The 18,573-nt window shown below is 53.2% G+C and overlaps 1 protein-coding gene across 1 annotated transcript in view; it reads right to left on the bottom strand.

The window, feature by feature from the left end:
- The window catches only part of LOC140392946 (guanine nucleotide-binding protein G(I)/G(S)/G(T) subunit beta-3-like), a 142,626-nt gene extending 124,932 nt beyond the window's left edge, over window positions 1–17,694 (bottom strand). Inside the window, exon 1 of the mRNA XM_072478742.1 lies at window positions 17,569–17,694. The gene's annotated coding sequence lies outside the window, so the exon portion shown is untranslated. The remainder of the gene's footprint in view (window positions 1–17,568) is intronic.
- Between the last annotated feature and the right edge of the window lie 879 nt (window positions 17,695–18,573).

The raw sequence follows: 18,573 nt of genomic DNA, 5'->3' as shown, positions 1-18,573 counted from the left end.
CTGTGGCGTCGGCTGCCTGTGGGCCCAGCTCCAGGCGATCAGGCTTGAGTGATGAGTTCATCTTAGAAGTTTAGTGTATTAAGTTGATGTGCCTTCAATAAGCACACGACGGGTGATGAATGTAACTGAGGCTTTAATACACTAAATAGCTAGCCTCCTGGCCTCTGACCCGAACTGGGTCGGAGACGGAGACTTGCCACCTTTATACATGAGCCTGAGGGGAGGAGCCACAGGCGGAGCCAACCTGGACAAACCAGGCATGTACAACATAATACAATGCAATACCGTGGTTTACCACAGTGTGTGCGGATTTCTGGGGGAATGTTTTTGTCTACTTGTTGAGGAAGTTATGGAGCTGCAGATATCTGAACTCGTTCCCTTTTGGTATTGGAGCTTCTGTGAGTTTCCCCAGGGACCTCAGTCTGTCTTCCACGTACATGTCCTCTACTGTCAGCGTTCCGCCGTCCCTGCCCCCACGTCCCAAAAGTTGCGTCCATCCCTGCCAGCGCAAACCTGTGGTTGTTGCAGATGAGGGCCCCTGTGGACATCTCGCCCAGCTCAAAATGGTGCCTGAATTGGTTCCACGTCTTTAAGATGGCTAATAGCGTGTGTGTGGTGGGGCTGGGAGTAGCACGATGGCCAGCGCTTGGAGAGAGGTCCCCGTGCAGGAGGCCTCCTCCATTCAGACCCAGTCCACCTCCAGCTCCCTTAGCCACCCCCTCATCCTCTCCGTGTTGGCCGCCTAGAGGTTGAACAGAAGATTATGCCATGCTCATTGTAAAATGGATTTCTGTATTCTAAGAACTCTTCCCGACCAGATGAATTCATCTGATGAAGGAGCTGTGCTCCGAAAGCTAGTGATTCGAAATAAACCTGTTGGACTTTAACCTGGTGTTGTAAGACTTTTTACTGTGCCCACCCCAGTCCAACGCTGGCATCTCCACATCATGGCTACCAGACGAAGGCTGTGATTAATTTGTCGACCTTGGTGAGGAAGGATTTGGGGATGAAGATCGGGAGTGATCTGAATACGAAGAGGAACTCGGCAGCACGCTCATTTTGATCATCTCTACCCTTCCGGCTCGTGAAAGAGGGAGTGAGCCCATCTTTACAGATCCCCCTTCGCCTCCTACACCAGGCTGGAGGTTCCATTTGTGGAGCCTCTTCCAGGTGTGGGCCACTTGGAATCCCAGGTACCTGAACTTGGTTTGGGTTACTTTAAACAGTTTCTCCAGCTCCGCTCCTCCCTCTCGGGGGTTTACTGGGAAGATTTCACTCTTTCCCAGGTTGGGTTTGTGTGGCGCACAAAGACTCCGTGAGACAAATAGAGTGAAGTCGATGAGGCTTTATTAAGCGTGTCTGTTCCCCAGCAGCCCGATAGTAAACTGGCCTGCGGGGGAAGGCACCGGCTTCTTATACTTCGCCTTCAGGGCGGAGTATGAGGTCAACGGCCAACCAGGACCCGGGATCTGTCAGCCAATGACATTAGGGCTTCCAGTCCCACATGACCCCCAATACATACTACCACATTCACCCCTTGTCAAAATGAACCCGGCGGGGTGATGCTTCGTATGGTGGTAAGGGTTTACAGTACTGGTCCTGGGAGGAGAGAACAGTTACATGGTAGTACCGTATTGGACAGTATCGTCCTGTTACAACTATTTACAGAGGATATAGGAAAACAAAATGTTCATTGGACAGTCCATCTTTGTTTTACATCGACGCCACGAGTCGGTCGGGCGGTCTGGTCGTCCGTGTCGATCGCCTCGGCCCCGGCGGTGGTGGTGGTGCTTGTACCAGCGTTGTCGCCTCCGGGAACCGCACGGTTTTAGCTGTCGGTGCAAAGGGGAGGGGGACTGATCCTCCTGGGAAGGGGGCGGTCGCGGGGTGCGGCGGTGGCAGGAAGGGGGGCGGTTGGGTTGATGGTGCCGGGGGGGTGTGCGTGGTGCCGGCGGGCGCCAGATCCCGCAGGGAGACCGTGTCCTGTCGGCCGTCAGGGTACTCCACGTAGGCGTACTGGGGGTTTGCGTGGAGGAGGTGAACCCTTTCGACCAACGGGTCCGCCTTATGTGCCCGCACGTGCTTTCGGAGCAGGATGGGTCCTGGGGCCGCCAGCCAGGTCGGCAGCGACGTTCCAGAGGAGGACCTCCTAGGGAAGACAAGGAGACGCTCGTGAGGCGTTTGATTAGTGCTCGTACATAATAACGACCGGATGGAATGGAGAGCGTCCGGGAGGACCTCCTGCCACCGTGAAACTGGGAGATCCCTGGACCGTAGGGCCAGTAGGACGGCCTTCCAGACCGTGCCGTTCTCCCTTTCTACTTGCCCGTTCCCCCGGGGGTTGTAGCTGGTCGTCCTGCTTGAAGCTATACCCTTGCTGAGCAGGAACTGGCGCAGCTCGTCACTCATGAAAGAGGACCCCCTGTCGCTGTGGACGAATGCGGGGTAACCGAACAGTGTGAATATGCTGTTCAGGGCTTTAATGACTGTGGCCGCAGTCATGTCGGAGCAGGGAATGGCAAAAGGGAAGCGGGAGTATTCGTCCACTACATTAAGGAAATACGCGTTGCGGTCGGTGGAGGGGAGGGGCCCTTTGAAATCGAGACTGAGGCGTTCAAAGGGACGGGAAGCCTTAATCAGGTGCGCTCCATCTGGCCTGAAAAAATGCGGTTTGCATTCTGCGCAGATGTGGCAGTCTCTTGTGACTGTACGGACCTCCTCTAAGGAGTAGGGGAGATTGCGGGACTTGATGAAGTGGTAAAACCGAGTGACCCCCGGGTGGCAGAGGTCCTCGTGGAGGGCTTGGAGGCGGTCAATTTGTGCGTTGGCACATGTCCCGCGGGATAAGGCATCAGACGGCTCATTCAGCTTTCCGGGCCGGTACAAGATCTCATAGTTGAAGGTGGAGAGTTCGATCCTCCACCGCAAGATCTTGTCGTTCTTGATCTTGCCCCGCTGTGCATTATCGAACATGAAGGCAACCGACCGTTGGTCAGTGAGGAGAGTGAATCTCCTGCCGGCCAGGCAATGCCTCCAATGTCGCACAGCCTCCACTATGGCTTGGGCTTCCTTTTCCACTGAGGAGTGGCGGATTTCTGAGGCGTGGAGGGTTCGGGAGAAAAAGGCCACGGGTCTGCCCGCTTGGTTAAGGGTAGCCGCGAGAGCTACGTCAGAGGCGTCGCTCTCGACCTGGAAGGGGAGGGACTCGTCGATGGCGCGCATCGTGGCCTTTGCGATGTCCGCTTTGATGCAGCTGAAAGCCTGGCAAGCCTCTGTCGACAGCGGGAAAGTCGTGGTCTGTATTAGGGGGCGGGCCTTGTCTGCGTACTGGGGGACCCACTGGGCGTAGTATGAAAAGAACCCCAGGCAGCGTTTCAGGGCTTTTGGGCAGTGCGGGAGGGGAAATTCCATGAGTGCGCGCATACGTTCGGGGTCGGGGCCTATTATCCCATTGCGCACTATGTAGCCCAGAATGGCTAGCCGATCGGTGCTAAAAACGCACTTGTCCTCGTTGTACGTGAGGTTCAGGGCTTTGGCAGTCTGGAGGAATTTTTGGAGGTTGGCGTCGTGGTCCTGCTGATCGTGGCCGCAGATGGTTACATTGTTGAGGTACGGGAACGTGGCCCGTAACCCATGTTGATCAACCATTCGGTCCATTTCCCGTTGGAAGACCGAGACGCCGTTTGTGACGCCAAAAGGGACCCTTAGGAAGTGGTATAATCGCCCGTCTGCCTCGAAGGCTGTGTACTTGCGGTCACTTGGGCGGATGGGGAGCTGATGGTAGGCGGACTTGAGGTCCACGGTGGAGAAGACTTTATACTGGGCAATCCGATTGACCATGTCGGATATGCGGGGGAGAGGGTACGCGTCTAGTTGTGTGTACCTGTTGATGGTCTGGCTATAGTCAATGACCATCCTTTGTTTCTCCCCTGTCTTCACTACTACCACCTGCGCTCTCCAGGGACTATTGCTGGCCTGGATTATGCCCTCCTTTAGTAGCCGCTGGACTTCGGACCGAATGAAGGTCCGGTCCTGGGCGCTGTACCGTCTGCTCCTAGTGGCGACGGGTTTGCAATCCGGGGTGAGGTTCGCAAACAAGGACGGGGGTTGCACCTTGAGGGTGGCGAGGCCGCAGATAGTGAGTGGGGGTATGGGGCCGCCGAATTTAAACGTAAGGCTCTGAAGGTTACATTGAAAATCTAAGCCCAGCAAGGTGGGGGCACAGAGTTGGGGAAGGACGTTAAGTTTGTAGTTTTTGAATTCCCTCCCCTGTACCGTTAGGGTAACTATGCAGAATCCCTGGATCTGTACGGAGTGGGATCCTGCAGCTAGGCAAATCTTTTGTGCGCTGGGGTAGGTAGTTAAGGAACAGCGTCTTACCGTGTCGGGATGTATAAAACTTTCCGTGCTCCCGGAGTCGTCTAGGCATGGCGTCTCGTGGCCGTTAATTAGGACCGTTGTCGTCGTCGTCTGGAGAGTCCGGGGCCGAGCCTGATCGAGTGTAACCGAAGCGAGCCGTGGTTGGAGTAGTGGGGTGGGGTCCGTTGTTGCCGTCCAAGATGACGTCGGGGATGGATAAAATGGCCGCCCCCATACCTCGCCCGTAGATGAGGGGTCACAAGATGGCGTCGGGGGTGGACAAAATGGCCGCCCCCATGCGTCGTACAGGTCGGGGGCAGTCCAAGATGGCGGGGCCCCTCCTCCCCTCGTGGTGGTCGGGACCCAAAATGGCGGCGTCTGCGGGTCGCACATTGAGTGCTGGGGGGTCTGGGGGGCGCTAGGACCGCGCGGAGTTCCCGGGCCGCGGGCGCTAGGACCGCGCGGAGTACCTTTGCTGCGAGCGCCAGGGCCGCGGACGTTAGGACCGCGCGGAGCTCCCTCGCTGGGGACCGCGGTGTTCGGGGCCAAGGCATCAGTACTGCGAGCGCTGGGACCGTGAGGAGGTCCCTCGGCGGGGACGGAGATCGGGGTCCAGGTAAGTTGTATTGCCGGCGGGTCAGGCGTGGGGCGCGGGACGGGGGCGAGGGCCCAGGTCGGCGGCTCCGGCGGGTCAGGCGTGGGGCGCGGGACGGGGCGAGGGCCCAGGTCGGCGGCGCTGGCGGGTCAGGCGTGGGGCGCGGGACGGGGGCGAGGGCCCAGGTCGGCGGCGCTGGCGGGTCAGGCGTGGGGCGCGGGACGGGGGTGAGGGCCCAGGTCGGCGGCTCCGGCGGGTCAGTCGTGGGGCCGCGAGCGCTGGCACCGCGCGGAGCTCCCTCGCCGGGGACAGCGGTGGTCGGGGTCAAGGTAGGTGGCGCCGGCGGGTCAGGCGTGGGGCGCGGGACGGGGGTGAGGGTGGCGTTCGGGATACGAAAAACCCCTTCCTCTCCGTGGAGAGTGTTGGCCGGCACCCAAATCGGGAGCGCCGGCGGCGGGTCATACATGGGCTGCGGGGAGGGGGGTTGGGGAGCGTAGGTGGCGTGCAGGGCTCCCAGTTCTCCCGGGGCCGCGGTGGTCGGGACCCAAAATGGCGGCGCCTGGGGGTCGCACATGGCGTGCTGGGGGGGTTGGGAGGCATAGACTGCCTGTAGGGCTCCCTGTTCTCCCGGGACGGCGGCGACCACGCGGGACCGGCACACAACCGCATAGTGGCCCTTTTTCCCGCAGCTTTTGCAGATGGCTGCGCGGGCCGGACAGCGTTGTCGGGGGTGCTTCGCCTGGCCGCAGAAATAACAGCGGGCGCCCCCGGTGCGACTCGGCGTTTGGACTGCGCAAGCCTGTGGGGTGTCCGGGGGGGGGGGGTAGGGGGTTTGCCGCGGCGGGTACGTACGGGGCCCAATGGCCTGCCGCGCGGTCGGGGCCGTAGGCACGGGTATTATGCGCGGCTACGTCCAGCGAGGCTGCCAGGGCCCGTGCCTCTGAGAGTCCTAGTGACTCTTTTTCTAGAAGTCTTTGGCGGATTTGGGAGGATTGTATACCTGCAACAAAAGCATCGCGCATTAACATGTCCGTGTGTTCGTTTGCGTTCACCGACGGGCAGCTGCAGGCTCGTCCCAAAATCAGCAGCGCGGCGTAGAACTCGTCCATCGATTCTCCGGGAGCTGGTAGCGAGCGTAGATTTGGTTAACTGGGCGAATGTAGAGACTTCTCAGTGCTGCGAACGCCGTCTGGAAATCGCGGGTGTCTTCAATGAGGGTGAAAATCTCCGTGCTCACCCTCGAGTGCAGGACCTGCAGTTTTTGTTCATCTGAGACCCGGCCAGTGGTCGGTCTGAGGTAGGCCTCGAAACAAGTCTGCCAGTGTTTGAAGGCTGCTGCCACATTCACTGCGTGGGGGCTGATCCTCAGGCATTCTGGAATGATCCTGAGCTCCATAGTCCTTTTTAGGCACGCTTAATAAATTGTGGCGCACAAAGACTCCGTGAGACAAATAGAGTGAAGTCGATGAGGCTTTATTAAGCGTGTCTGTTCCCCAGCAGCCCGATAGTAAACTGGCATGCGGGGGAAGGCACCGGCTTCTTATACTTCGCCTTCAGGGCGGAGTATGAGGTCAACGGCCAACCAGGACCCGGGATCTGTCAGCCAATGACATTAGGGCTTCCAGTCCCACATGACCCCCAATACATACTACCACAGTTTGTAACCTGAGAAGGCGCCGAACTCCCTGAGGAGTCCGGTTATCTTTCCCCTGCTGGCTAGGGGGTCCGACATGTAGAGGAGCAGGACATCTGCATACGGTGAAACTCTCTATTCTCTCTGCCCCCTCTGCGGATGTCCATCCACCAATCCGCTGATCTAAGGGCGATGGCCAATGACTGAACTGCCAGTGTGAACAGGAATTGGGATAGTGAGTATCCCTGCCTCGTTCCCCTGTGCAGCTGGAAGTACTCGGAGCTGGTGGTGTTTCTCTGTACGCTCGCTATAGGAGCGCTGTACAGGAGCTTCACCCAAGTGGTGAACCCTGCTCCAGGCCCAAACCATTCAAGCACCTCAATGAGGTACCTCCACTCTACTCGATGGAAGGCTTTCTCAGTATCCAGGGAGATAATCACCTCCGGTGTCCAGTCCCCGGACGGGGTCATTACTATGTTCAGCAGGTGTCTGATGTTCGCTGTTAGTTGTCTTCCCTGAACAAACCCGGTCTGATCTTCCGCCATCACATCTGGCAGGCAGCTCTCCAGTCGCCTCGTCAGATTCGCCAGGATCTTCACGTCAGTGTTTATGAGAGAGAGATGGGTCTGTATGATCCACACTCGGTCAGGTCTTTGTCCTTTTGGGGATCAGTGAGATTGAGGCCTGGGCCGGATGGGCTGCCTGAGACAGTGAGTCGTTGAACATCTCCGCAGATGCAGGACCAGCCCTGCTGAGAATTTTGTGTAAAATTTGCTGGGAACCCATCTGATCCCAGTGCTTTCCCTGACCTCATGGAGTTGATGCACTCCACAATTTCAACCAGCACTAGTGGTGCTTCCAGGGCCTGTTCCCGGTCCTCCCTCACTGCCGGTATGACCAGCCTATCGAGGAACTGTCCCATTCCTGAGGCCCCCTCCGGGGGCTCGGAGGTGTATAGCCCTTGGTAAAAGTTGGTAACGGCCTTAGTGACCTTGTTTGGGTCCGCTACCATCCTATCGTCTGATGTGCCATCAACGAACACGAGACGAGGAGTGAACGTAACTGAGGCTTTAATAAACTAAACAGCTAGCCTTCTGGCCTCTGATCCCGAACTGGGTCGGAGACAGAGACTTGCCACCTTTATACATGAGCCCGAGGGGAGGAGCCCACAGGCGGAGCCAGCCTGGACAAGCCAGGCATGTACAACCATTTGGTCCATTTCTCGTTGGAAGACCAAGACCCCATTGGTGACACCGAAGGGGACCCTGAGGAAGTGGTAGAGGTGGCCATCTGCCTCGAAGGCAGTGTATTGGCGGTACTCCGGGCAGATAGGGAGCTGGTGGTACGCGTACTTCAAGTCAACTGTGGAGAAGACTCGATACTGCTCAATCTGGTTGACCATGTCAGATGTGCGGGGAAGGGGGTACGCATCGAGCTGCGTGTACCGGTTGATGGTCTGACTGTAATCGATAACCATCCGGTGCTTCTCCCAGTCTTGACTTGGGTTCTCCAGGGGCTGGTACGAGCCTCAATGATCCCCTCTCGTAGGAGTCGCTGGACCTCCGACCTGATAAAGGCCCTGTCCTGAGCACTGTAGCACCTGCTTCTGGTAGCGACGGGCTTACAGTCCGGGGTGAGGTTAGCGAAGAGCGGGGGTAGGGCGACCTTAAGTGTCGCGAGGCTACAGACGGTGAGGGGGGGCAGGGGTCCACCGAACTTTAAAGTAAGGCGTTGGAGGTGGCACTGGAAGTCGAGCCCAGTAATAGGGCAGCGCAGAGATGGGGAAGGACGTAGAGTTTGAAGTTAGCGTACTGTTGTACCGTCAATATGACACAAGGCAGGTTGAAGTAACATCAATTAAAGGCTTTATTAAGCAGAACTTGTTCCCCAGCAGCTCAGTTACAGAATGCAGCTGCTGGGGGAAATCCGGGTTCTTATACCGGCATTTCTGGGTGGAGCCCAGTAGGCGGCAGATCCTATCAGGACCCGGTATCCATCTACCAATAGCCTGTCGGCATCGTGGTGTACCGTATTACCCCTAATACATACCACCACACATACTCTATGCCTTGAACAGTAAGGGTCGCGACACAGTACCCCCGGATTTCTACTGAATGTGATCCGGAAGCCAGGGAGATTTTCTGGGTCGCGGGTAACATTGGGAGGGAGCAGCGCCTTACTGTATCTGGGTATTTGACGCTGTCTGTGCTCCCAGAGTCGAAAAGGCAGGCCGTCACGTGGCCATTGATCCGGACGGTCATCGTAGATTTTGCGAGCTGATGAGGCCGGGACTGGTCGAGCGTGATGGAGGCGAGCTTCGGAAGGTGATGGGTAGGCCGGTTGGAGGTAGTGGCGGCTAGCGTACGACCGGGTGAGCAGGGCTCCCGGGAGGCTGCGGAGTGGTCCCAAGATGGCGGTCCCCATGGGTCACGCGTGGCGGGTGGAGTACAAGATGGCATTAAAGATGGCGGCCCCCATGGGTCGCACATGGCGGCCGAAATCACAGATGGCGGTGAAGATGGTGGTGCCCACGGGTCGCACATGGCGGGTGGCGCGGCAGCTGGGGGCGGCCCCGACAGGCAGTGGGCAGCGCTGCTAGGCCTAGGAGTTTTAGGGAGAGATCGGGCCTGGCAGGCTTTCGCAAAGTGGCCCTTCCTCCCACACCCGTTGCAAGTCGCGTTCCGTGCAGGGCAGCGTTGTCTGGGATGATTACCCTGGCCGCAAAAGTAGCAGTTAGGGCGTCCGGCGTTGGCAGGCTTGCTCCGCATTCGAGTCGGATGATGGCAGTGCCCACGAGGTCCACGAGGGTGCCCTGTTGTCGGAGGTGTAGGCCTCCATGTTCTGGAAGGCCACCTCCAGTGAGTTTGAGAGCTGCACTGTCTCTGGGAGGCCGAGTGTACCCCCTTCTAGCAATCGCTGGCGGATGTGGTTCGATTTCATGCCTGTGACATAGTGGTCCCTGATCAACAGCTCTGCGTGTTGGGTAGCCGATACCGCCTGGCAAGCATAGTACCGGCCGAGTACCCACAAGGCACGCAGGAATTCGGCTTGTGATTCTCCAGGGCGTTGTCGTCTCGTGGCAAGAAGGTGCCCAGCATGCACCTCGTTGACAGACTTTACATATTGTCCCTTCAGCAGCATTATCGCCTCCGTATACGAGGGAGCGTCCCTGATGAGAAGGAAAACTTGCGGCTCAACCGTGCGTTGAGGATCTACTTCTTTTATAGGTCGGTGAAGTCTTCGGTGGAGGATCCAAGGTACGCTTCGAAGCAGCTTAGCCAGTGCTCGAATGTTGCAGTGGCGTCGGCTGCCTGTGGGTCCAGCTCCAGGCAATCAGGCTTGAGCGATGAATTCATCTTAGTAGTTTAGTTTATTAAATTGATATGCCATCAACGAACACGAGACGAGTAGTGAACGTAACTGAGGCTTTAATAAACTAAACAGCCGCCTGGCCTCGGATCCCGAACTGTGGCAGCGGCGGAGACCAGCCACCTTTATACGGACCCCGAGGGGAGGCGGAGCCATTAGGCAGTAGTTTACCACATTCCACGTAATACGTGGCAGTTTACCACAATACACATATTATATACTATAGTGGTTCGGAGCCAGCAGGGAAAGCCCAGGCGTGTTAACAATGCAACAGTACAATACAATACAATACAGTGGTTTACCACACCATCACTGTCCCTGATCCCAGCTATCTCTTTCACGGCAGCCTGTTTTCTTCAGCTGGCTTCGTCTCCAAGTTTGTAAAAGGCCCCGTGCCTGGCGGAGCTGGTAGACCGCCTTCCATATGGAGAGCTGGTCAAATTCCATCTGCCGCTTTTTCCTTTCTGCCAGTTGTCCCACGGTTGGGGCTGTGGAGTACCCGCTGATCAACCTCCAGTATGGAGTCGGTCAGCTGCTGCTTGACTTCCCTTTACTGACTGTCCCTAAGGGCCGTATAAGCTGTAATTTTCCCCCATGATCATCGCCTTCAGTGCCTCCCAGAATATGGAGGGTGCAGGAGTAGGCCATTCGACCCTTCGAGCCTGCACCACTATTCAGTATCTCACTCCCGCTTTCTCTCCATACCCCTTGATCCCTTTAACTGCAAGGGCCACGTCCAGCTCTAATGAACCGGCCTCAACAGCTTCCTGTGGCAGAGAATTCCAGAAGTTCCCAACTCTCTGAGAGAAGATGTTCTTCCTCATCTCAGTCCTGAATGGCTTGCCCCTTATTCTTAGGCTGGGCCCCTAGTTCTGAATGTGACCAACACGGGAACATTCTTTCTGCATCTACAGCCTGTCCAGTCCCATCAGGATTTTATATTTTATATGCTGACAGTAGTCTGCACAGTGACACAGTGGTTAGCACTGCTGCCTCACAGTGCCAGGGATCTGGGTTCATTTCCGCCTTTCTCTCTGTCTGTGCGGAGTCTGCACGTTCTCCCCATTTCTGTGTGGATTTCCTCCGGGTTCTCCGGTTTCCTCCCACAGTCCAAAGATGTGCAGGTTAGGTGGATCAGCTATGCTAAATTGCCCCTTAGTGTCAGAGAGGTTAGGTGTGGTTACGGGGATAGAATGAGGGTCTGACCCCAGGTAGGGGGCTCTTTCAGATGGTCGGTGCTGTCTCAATGGGCCGAATGGTCTCCTTTTGCATTGTAGGGATTCTATGTTCAGTGCGGCATTTCCTGAGAACTGCCCCTCCAACAGTGCATCGCTCCCTCAGTAGTGACCCTCCAACAATGCGACGTTGCGTCGCTATTTTCCCTTTTATAAATGTATTTTCTGCGGTTACAATGCAGTTTGGTAATTCGATGAGAGAACTTGTTCTGCAGATTAGCCCACAATTCAACTGTGCAATGGTTAAACACAGATGGAAATCTAGCTCATGAGCTCATTTAGATTGCAAATTACACAGTCAAATATCTAATTGCAGCAAAAAACAAAATCAAGACTAATTTGGATGTACATTTTAAAAGGTCAAGAGCGAAGATATTGTTTTAGTCGAAGGGATCAAAATGAGGTTATCCCACACCTATTACTCTTACATTTAGATATATCCCACACCCCTGCATGTAACACTCTGATATATCCCACACCCCTGCATGTAACACTCTGACATACCCCACACCCCTCACTGGAACACACTGACATATCCCACACCCCTCACTGTAACACTCTGATATAACCCACACCCCTCACTGTAACATTCTGATATAACCCACACCCCTCACTGTAACACTCTGATATATCCCCCCCCCCCCCACTGTAACACTCTGATATATCCCACACCCCTCACTGTAACACTCTGATATAACCCACACCCCTCACTGTAACACTCTGATATATCCCATACCCCTGCATGTAACACTCTGACATACCTCACACCCCTCACTGTAACACTCTGGTATAACCCACACCCCTCACTGTAACATTCTGATATAACCCAGACCCCTCACTGTCACACTCTGATATAACCCACACCCCTCACTGTAACACTCTGATATATCCCCCCCCCCCCCCACTGTAACACTCTGATATATCCCACACCCCTCACTGTAACACTCTGATATATCCCATACCCCTGCATGTAACACTCTGACACACCCCACACCCCTCACTGTAACACTCTGGTATAACCCACACCCCTCACTGTAACATTCTGATATAACCCACACCCCTCACTGTCACACTCTGATATAACCCACACCCCTCACTGTAACACTCTGATATATCCCCCCCCCCCCACTGTAACACTCTGATATATCCCACACCCCTCACTGTAACACTCTGATATAACCCACACCCCTCACTGTAACACTCTGATATATCCCATACCCCTGCATGTAACACTCTGACACACCCCACACCCCTCACTGTAACACTCTGATATAACCCACACCCCTCACTGTAACATTCTGATATAACCCACACCCCTCACTGTCACACTCTGATATAACCCACACCTCTGCATGTAACACTCTGACATACCCCACACCCCTGCATGTAACACTCTGATATATCCCACACCCCTGCATGTAACACTCTGACATACCCCACACCCATCACTGTAACACACTGATATATCCCACACCCCTCACTATAACACTCTGATATATCCCACACCCCTCACTGTAACACTCTGATATATCCCACACCCCTCACTGTAACACTCTGATATAACCCACACCCCTCACTGTAACACTCTGATATATCCCACACCCCTCACTGTAACACTCTGATATATCCCACACCCCTCACGGAAACACTGATATACCCACACCCCTCACTGTAACACTCTGATATAACCCACAACCCTCACTGTAACACACTGATATATCCCACACCCCTCACTTTAACACTCTGATATAACCCACACCCCTCACTGTAACACACTGATATAATCCCACACCCCTCACTGTAACACTCTGATATATCCCACACACCTGCATGTAACACTCTGACATATCCCACACCCCTCACTGTAACACTCTGACATATCCCACACCCCTCACTGTCACACTCTATTATATCCCCCCCCCCCCATGTAACACTCTGATATATCCCACACCCCTCACTGCAACACTGATATACCCACACCCCTCACTATAACAATCTGATATAACCCACACCCCTCACTGTAACGCTGATATACCACACCCCTCACTGTAACACTGATATATCCCACACCCCTCACTGTACCACTCTGATATATCCCACACCCCACACTGTAACACTCTGATATATCCCACACCCCACACTGTAACACTCTGATATATTCTACACCCCTCAATGTAACACTGAATATATCACACCCCTTGATTTAACACTAGGATATATCCCACATCCCTCACTGTAACACACTGATATATCCCACAACTCTCACTGTAACACTCAAATATCCTCACACCCCACAGTGTAACACTCTGATATATCCCACACCTTTCACTGTAACACTCGAATATTCCCACATCCCTCACTGCAACACTCTGATATACCCCACACCCCTCACTGTAACACTCTGATATAACCCACATCCCTCACTGCAACACTCTGATATATGCCACACCCCTCACTGTAACACTCTGATGTAACCCACATCCCTCACTGTGTCACTCTGATATACCCATACCCCTCACTGTAACACTTTGATATAACCCACATCCCTCACTGTGACACTCTGATATACCGATACCACTCACTGTCACACTCTGATATAACCCACATCCCTCACTGTAACACTCTGATATATCCCATACCCACCACTGTTATACCCTGATATATTCCAACGTCCTCAATGTTACACTTTGATATATCCCATACCACTCACTATAACAAGAACAAAGAACAGCACAGGAACAGGCCCTTCGTCCCTCCAAGCCTGTACTGGTCATGACACCAACCTTTGCCAAAATCCTCAGCACTTCCCTGTGTCGTGTCCCTCTATATCCATCCTATCCATGTGTTTGTAAAGATGCCTTTTGAACACCGTTAATGTATCTGCTTCCACAACCTCCCCGAGCAACGCATTCCAGGCACTCACCACCCTCTGTGTAAAAAAACCTGCCTCGCACATCTCTAAACTTTGGCCCACGGACCTTAAATCTGTGCCCCCTGGTGACTGACCCCTCCACCCTTGGAGAGTGCCTGCCCATCCACTCTATCCATGCCCCTCAAAATCTTGTAGATCTCTATAAGGTCACCCCTCAATCTCTGTCTTTCTAATGAAAACAGTCCAAGTCTATTCAGCCTCTCCACATAGCTAACACCCTCCAGATCAGGCAAGATCCTGGTAAACCTCCTCTGCATCCTCTCCAAAGCCTCCACATCCTTCTGGTAGTATGGTGACCATAATAGTGCACAATATTCCAAGTGCAGCCTTACCAAGGTTCTATACAACTGTTGCATGACGTGCCAGTTTTTATACTCAATGCCCCGTCCAATGAAGGCAAGCATTCCATATGCTTTCTTGATGACCCTGTCCACTTGTGTTGCCACCTTCAAAGATAGGTGGACCTGCACGCCCAGATCTCTCTGACTTTATATATTCCTAAGAGTTTTGCCATTTACTGTATATTTCCCCTCTATGTTAGATCTATTAAAATGCATCACCTCACAATTGTCCGGATTAAACTCCATTTGCCATTTCTCTGCCCAAGTCTCCAACCTATCCATGTCCTGCTATACCCTTTGATCCTTGGTGTCATCCATGAACTTACTAATCAGACCAGCTACATTTTCCTCCAAATCGTTTATGGATACGACAAACAACAGAGGCCCAACCACAGATCCCTGTGGAACACCACTAGTCACAACCTTCCATTCAGAAAAACACACTTCTACTGCTACCCTTTGCTTTCTGTGACCGAGCCAGTTCTGTATCCATCTTACCACCTCACCTCTGTTCCCGTGTGACTTCACCTTTTCTACCAGTCTGCCATGAGGCACCTTGTCAAAGGCTTTACTGAAGTCCATGTAAACAACATCCACCACCCTCCCCTCATCAATCATCTTTGTCACCTCCTCAAAAAACTTGATCAAGTTAGTGAGGCACGACTTACCCTTCACAAAACCGTGCTGTCTATCGCTAATGAGTCCATTTGTTTCCAAATGGGTATAAATCCTGTCCCTGAGAATTCTCTCCAATAATTTACCTACTCCCAACAGGAGGCTCACCGGCCTATAGTTTACAGGATGATCCCTGCTACCTTTCTTAAACAGCGGTACCAGCGGTCAAGGATGTTGGGCACCCTCACTGTAATACTATACATCCCAAACCCCTCACTGTAACACTCTGATATATCCCACACCCTCCCTGGAACACTGACATATCCAACACCCTTCACTGTAGCACTCCGATATACCCCACACCCTCACTGTAATACTGTCATATCCCACACCCCTCACTGTAACACTCTGATATATCCCACACCCCTCACTAGAACACTCTGATATATCCCACACCCCTCACTGTAACACTCTGATATATTCCACACCTCTCACTGTAACACTCTGATATATCCCACACCCCTCACTGTAACACTCTGATATATCCCACACCCCTCACTAGAACACTCTGATATATCCCACACCCCTCACTGTAACACTCTGATATACCGCACACCACTCACTGTAACACTTTGATATACCCCACATCCCTCACTGTGACACTCTGATATACCCCACATCCCTCACTGTAACACTCTGATATACCGCACACCACTCACTGTAACACTTTGATATAACCCATACCCCTCTCTGTAAAACGCGGATATATCCCATTCTCCTCACTCTAACACTGAAATACCCACACACTTCACTGCAACACTCTGATGTTTCCCAAAATGCTCAGTGTAACACTCTGAGCTGTCCAACACAGCTCACTGTATAATTCTTATATGGGCCACGCACCTCGATGTAACACTCTGATATATCCCAAAACCCTCACTATAACACTCTGCTATATCCCACACCCCTCAATCTAACACTCTGATATATACCACACTCTCACTGCAACAAACCGATATGTCGAACATCCCTGATGTAAGATTCTGATATATCCCACCCCCTTCACTGTGACACGCAGATATGACCCAACACCTCGATGTAACACTCTGATATTTCCCACAATCCTCACTGCAACACTCCAATATCCACACTCTGATATATCACATACGGTAGCATAGTGGCTAGCACTATGGCTTCACAGCGCCAGGGTCCCAGATTCCTGTCTTAGAATCATAGATTTATAGAACTAACAGTGCAGAAGGAGGCCATTCGTCCTATCGAGTCTGCACTGGCTCTTGGAAAGAGCACCCTACCCAACTCCACACCTTCACCCTGTCCCCATAATCCAGCAACCCCAGGACAGGTGCAGCACGTGGTTAGATACAGAGTAAAGCTCCCTCCACACTGTCCCCATAAAACACTCCCAGGACATGTACGGCACACGGTTAGATACAGAGTAAAGCTCCCTCAACTCTGTCTCCTTCAAACACTCCCAGGACAGATGGAGCATTGGGTTAGATACAGAGTAAAGCTCCCTCTACACTGTCCCCATCAAACACTCCCAGGACAGGTACAGCACGGGCTTAGATACAGAGTAAAGCTCCCTCTACACTGTCCCCATCAAACACTCCCAGGACAGGTACAGCACGGGCTTAGATACAGAGTAAAACTCCCTGTACACTGTCCCCATCAAACACTCCCAGGACGGGTACAGCATGGGGTTAGATACAGAGTAAAGCTCCCTCTACACTGTCCCCATCAAACACTCCCAGGACAGGTACAGCACGGAATAAACTCCCTCTGCACAGTCCCAATAAAACACTCCCAGGGCAGATATGGCATGGGGTTAGATACAGAGTAAAGCTCCCTCTACACTGTCCACATCAAACACTCCCAGGACAGGTACAACACGGGGTTAGATACAGAGTAAAGCTCCCTGTCCCCATCAAACACTCCCAGGACAGGTACAGCACGGGATTAGATACAGAGTAAAGCCCCCTCTACACTGTCCCCATCAAACACTCCCAGGACAGGTACAGCACGGGGTTAGATACAGAGTAAAGCTCCCTCTACACTGTCCCCATCAAACAATGCCAGTAATGTGTCATGATCAGTGAGCAATTTAGAACATAGAACATTCAGTGCAGAAGGAGGCCATTTGGCCCATTGAGTCTGCACCAACCCACTTAAGCCCTCACTTCGACACTATCCCCGTAACCCAATAACCCCTTCTCACCCTCTTGGACACTAAGGGCAATTTACCATTGCCAATCCACCTAACCTGCACATCTTTGAACTGTAGGAGGAAACCGGAGCACCCGGAAGAAACCCACGCACACACGGGGAGAAGGTGCAGATTCCGCACAGTCAGTGACCCAGCGGGGAATCGAACCTGGGACCCTCGCGCTGTGAAGCCACACCGCTAGCCACTATGCTACCGTGCTGCCCCACTGTGCTTCCGAGCTGCCCTAAGTCAAACAATGACTTACTTTGTTCGGACTTGTCCTTGTCTTCCTGTGTCTCAGTTGCTGAGCAGTCTCTGCTCGCTGCTCCCGATGTTGCCCAGAGCGCAAATTGTGAAACCTGAGTACAAACAGGTGACAGATGTGTGTGTGTAATAATGTGAGAAAGAGGATTGTCCTGAACCTCTCTCTCACGCAGGAGCAGAATGATCAAAGCCTTATAAAGCTCAGATTATAAAGAGCGATTCAGGCACAATGGTAGGATTAAATAGTATTCTGTCATTGAACAATCCTATGCGACTGCTTGAGTCTGAGTATGTGTTTGTGTGTGGGTGTGTGTGTGAGCATATGTGTGTGTGAGCGTATGTGTGTGTGTATATGTGTGTGTATACATGTGTGTGAGTATATGTTTTATAGGTTGTTTTCATTAGAGAGAAGAAGGTTAAGAGAAGACTTAATAGAGGCATACAAAATGATCAGGGGGTTAGATAGGGTGGACAGTGAGAGCCTTCTCCCGCGGATGGAAATGGCTAGCACGAGGGGACATAGCTTTAAACTGAGGGTCGATTTCGGCGGGAGAATCAGCTGGTGAGTCAGTTTCAGCGGGAGCATTACGGGAGTGGCTGCTGGGAGGTAAGTCAACCTTTAAAAGCACTTGTCTTTGCAGGGGCAGGCCAGTCGATTTCGGCGTGAGAACAGCTGGTGAGTCAGTTTCAGCGGGAGCATTGCGGAAGTGGCTGCTGGGAGGTAAGTCAACCTTTAAAAGCACTTGTCTTTGCAGGGGCAGGCGAGTCGATTTCGGCGGGAGTGGAGCTGGCTGGTTAGTCAATTTCAGCAGGAGCTGAGAATTTTTCTTTTTTTTTTAATTAGTTTTTTAGGCGGGAACAGGAAGTCGACCCGCGGACGTCTGGGAAGACCCTCACCAATAAATTCTGGTGGAGAGGAAACCCGAGACACTACACGTGTAGTGTCTCCCACCCGCCCTCCTCCTCTAACCTAATAATAAAACCCATTGGTCTGAGGTAAGTACCA

Source organism: Scyliorhinus torazame, chromosome 16 (assembly GCF_047496885.1).
Source record: "Scyliorhinus torazame isolate Kashiwa2021f chromosome 16, sScyTor2.1, whole genome shotgun sequence".
NCBI classification, from domain to species: Eukaryota; Metazoa; Chordata; class Chondrichthyes; order Carcharhiniformes; family Scyliorhinidae; genus Scyliorhinus; species Scyliorhinus torazame.
Note: the sequence above shows the minus strand (reverse complement) of the source record. Positions and strands in the feature narration are given on the sequence as shown.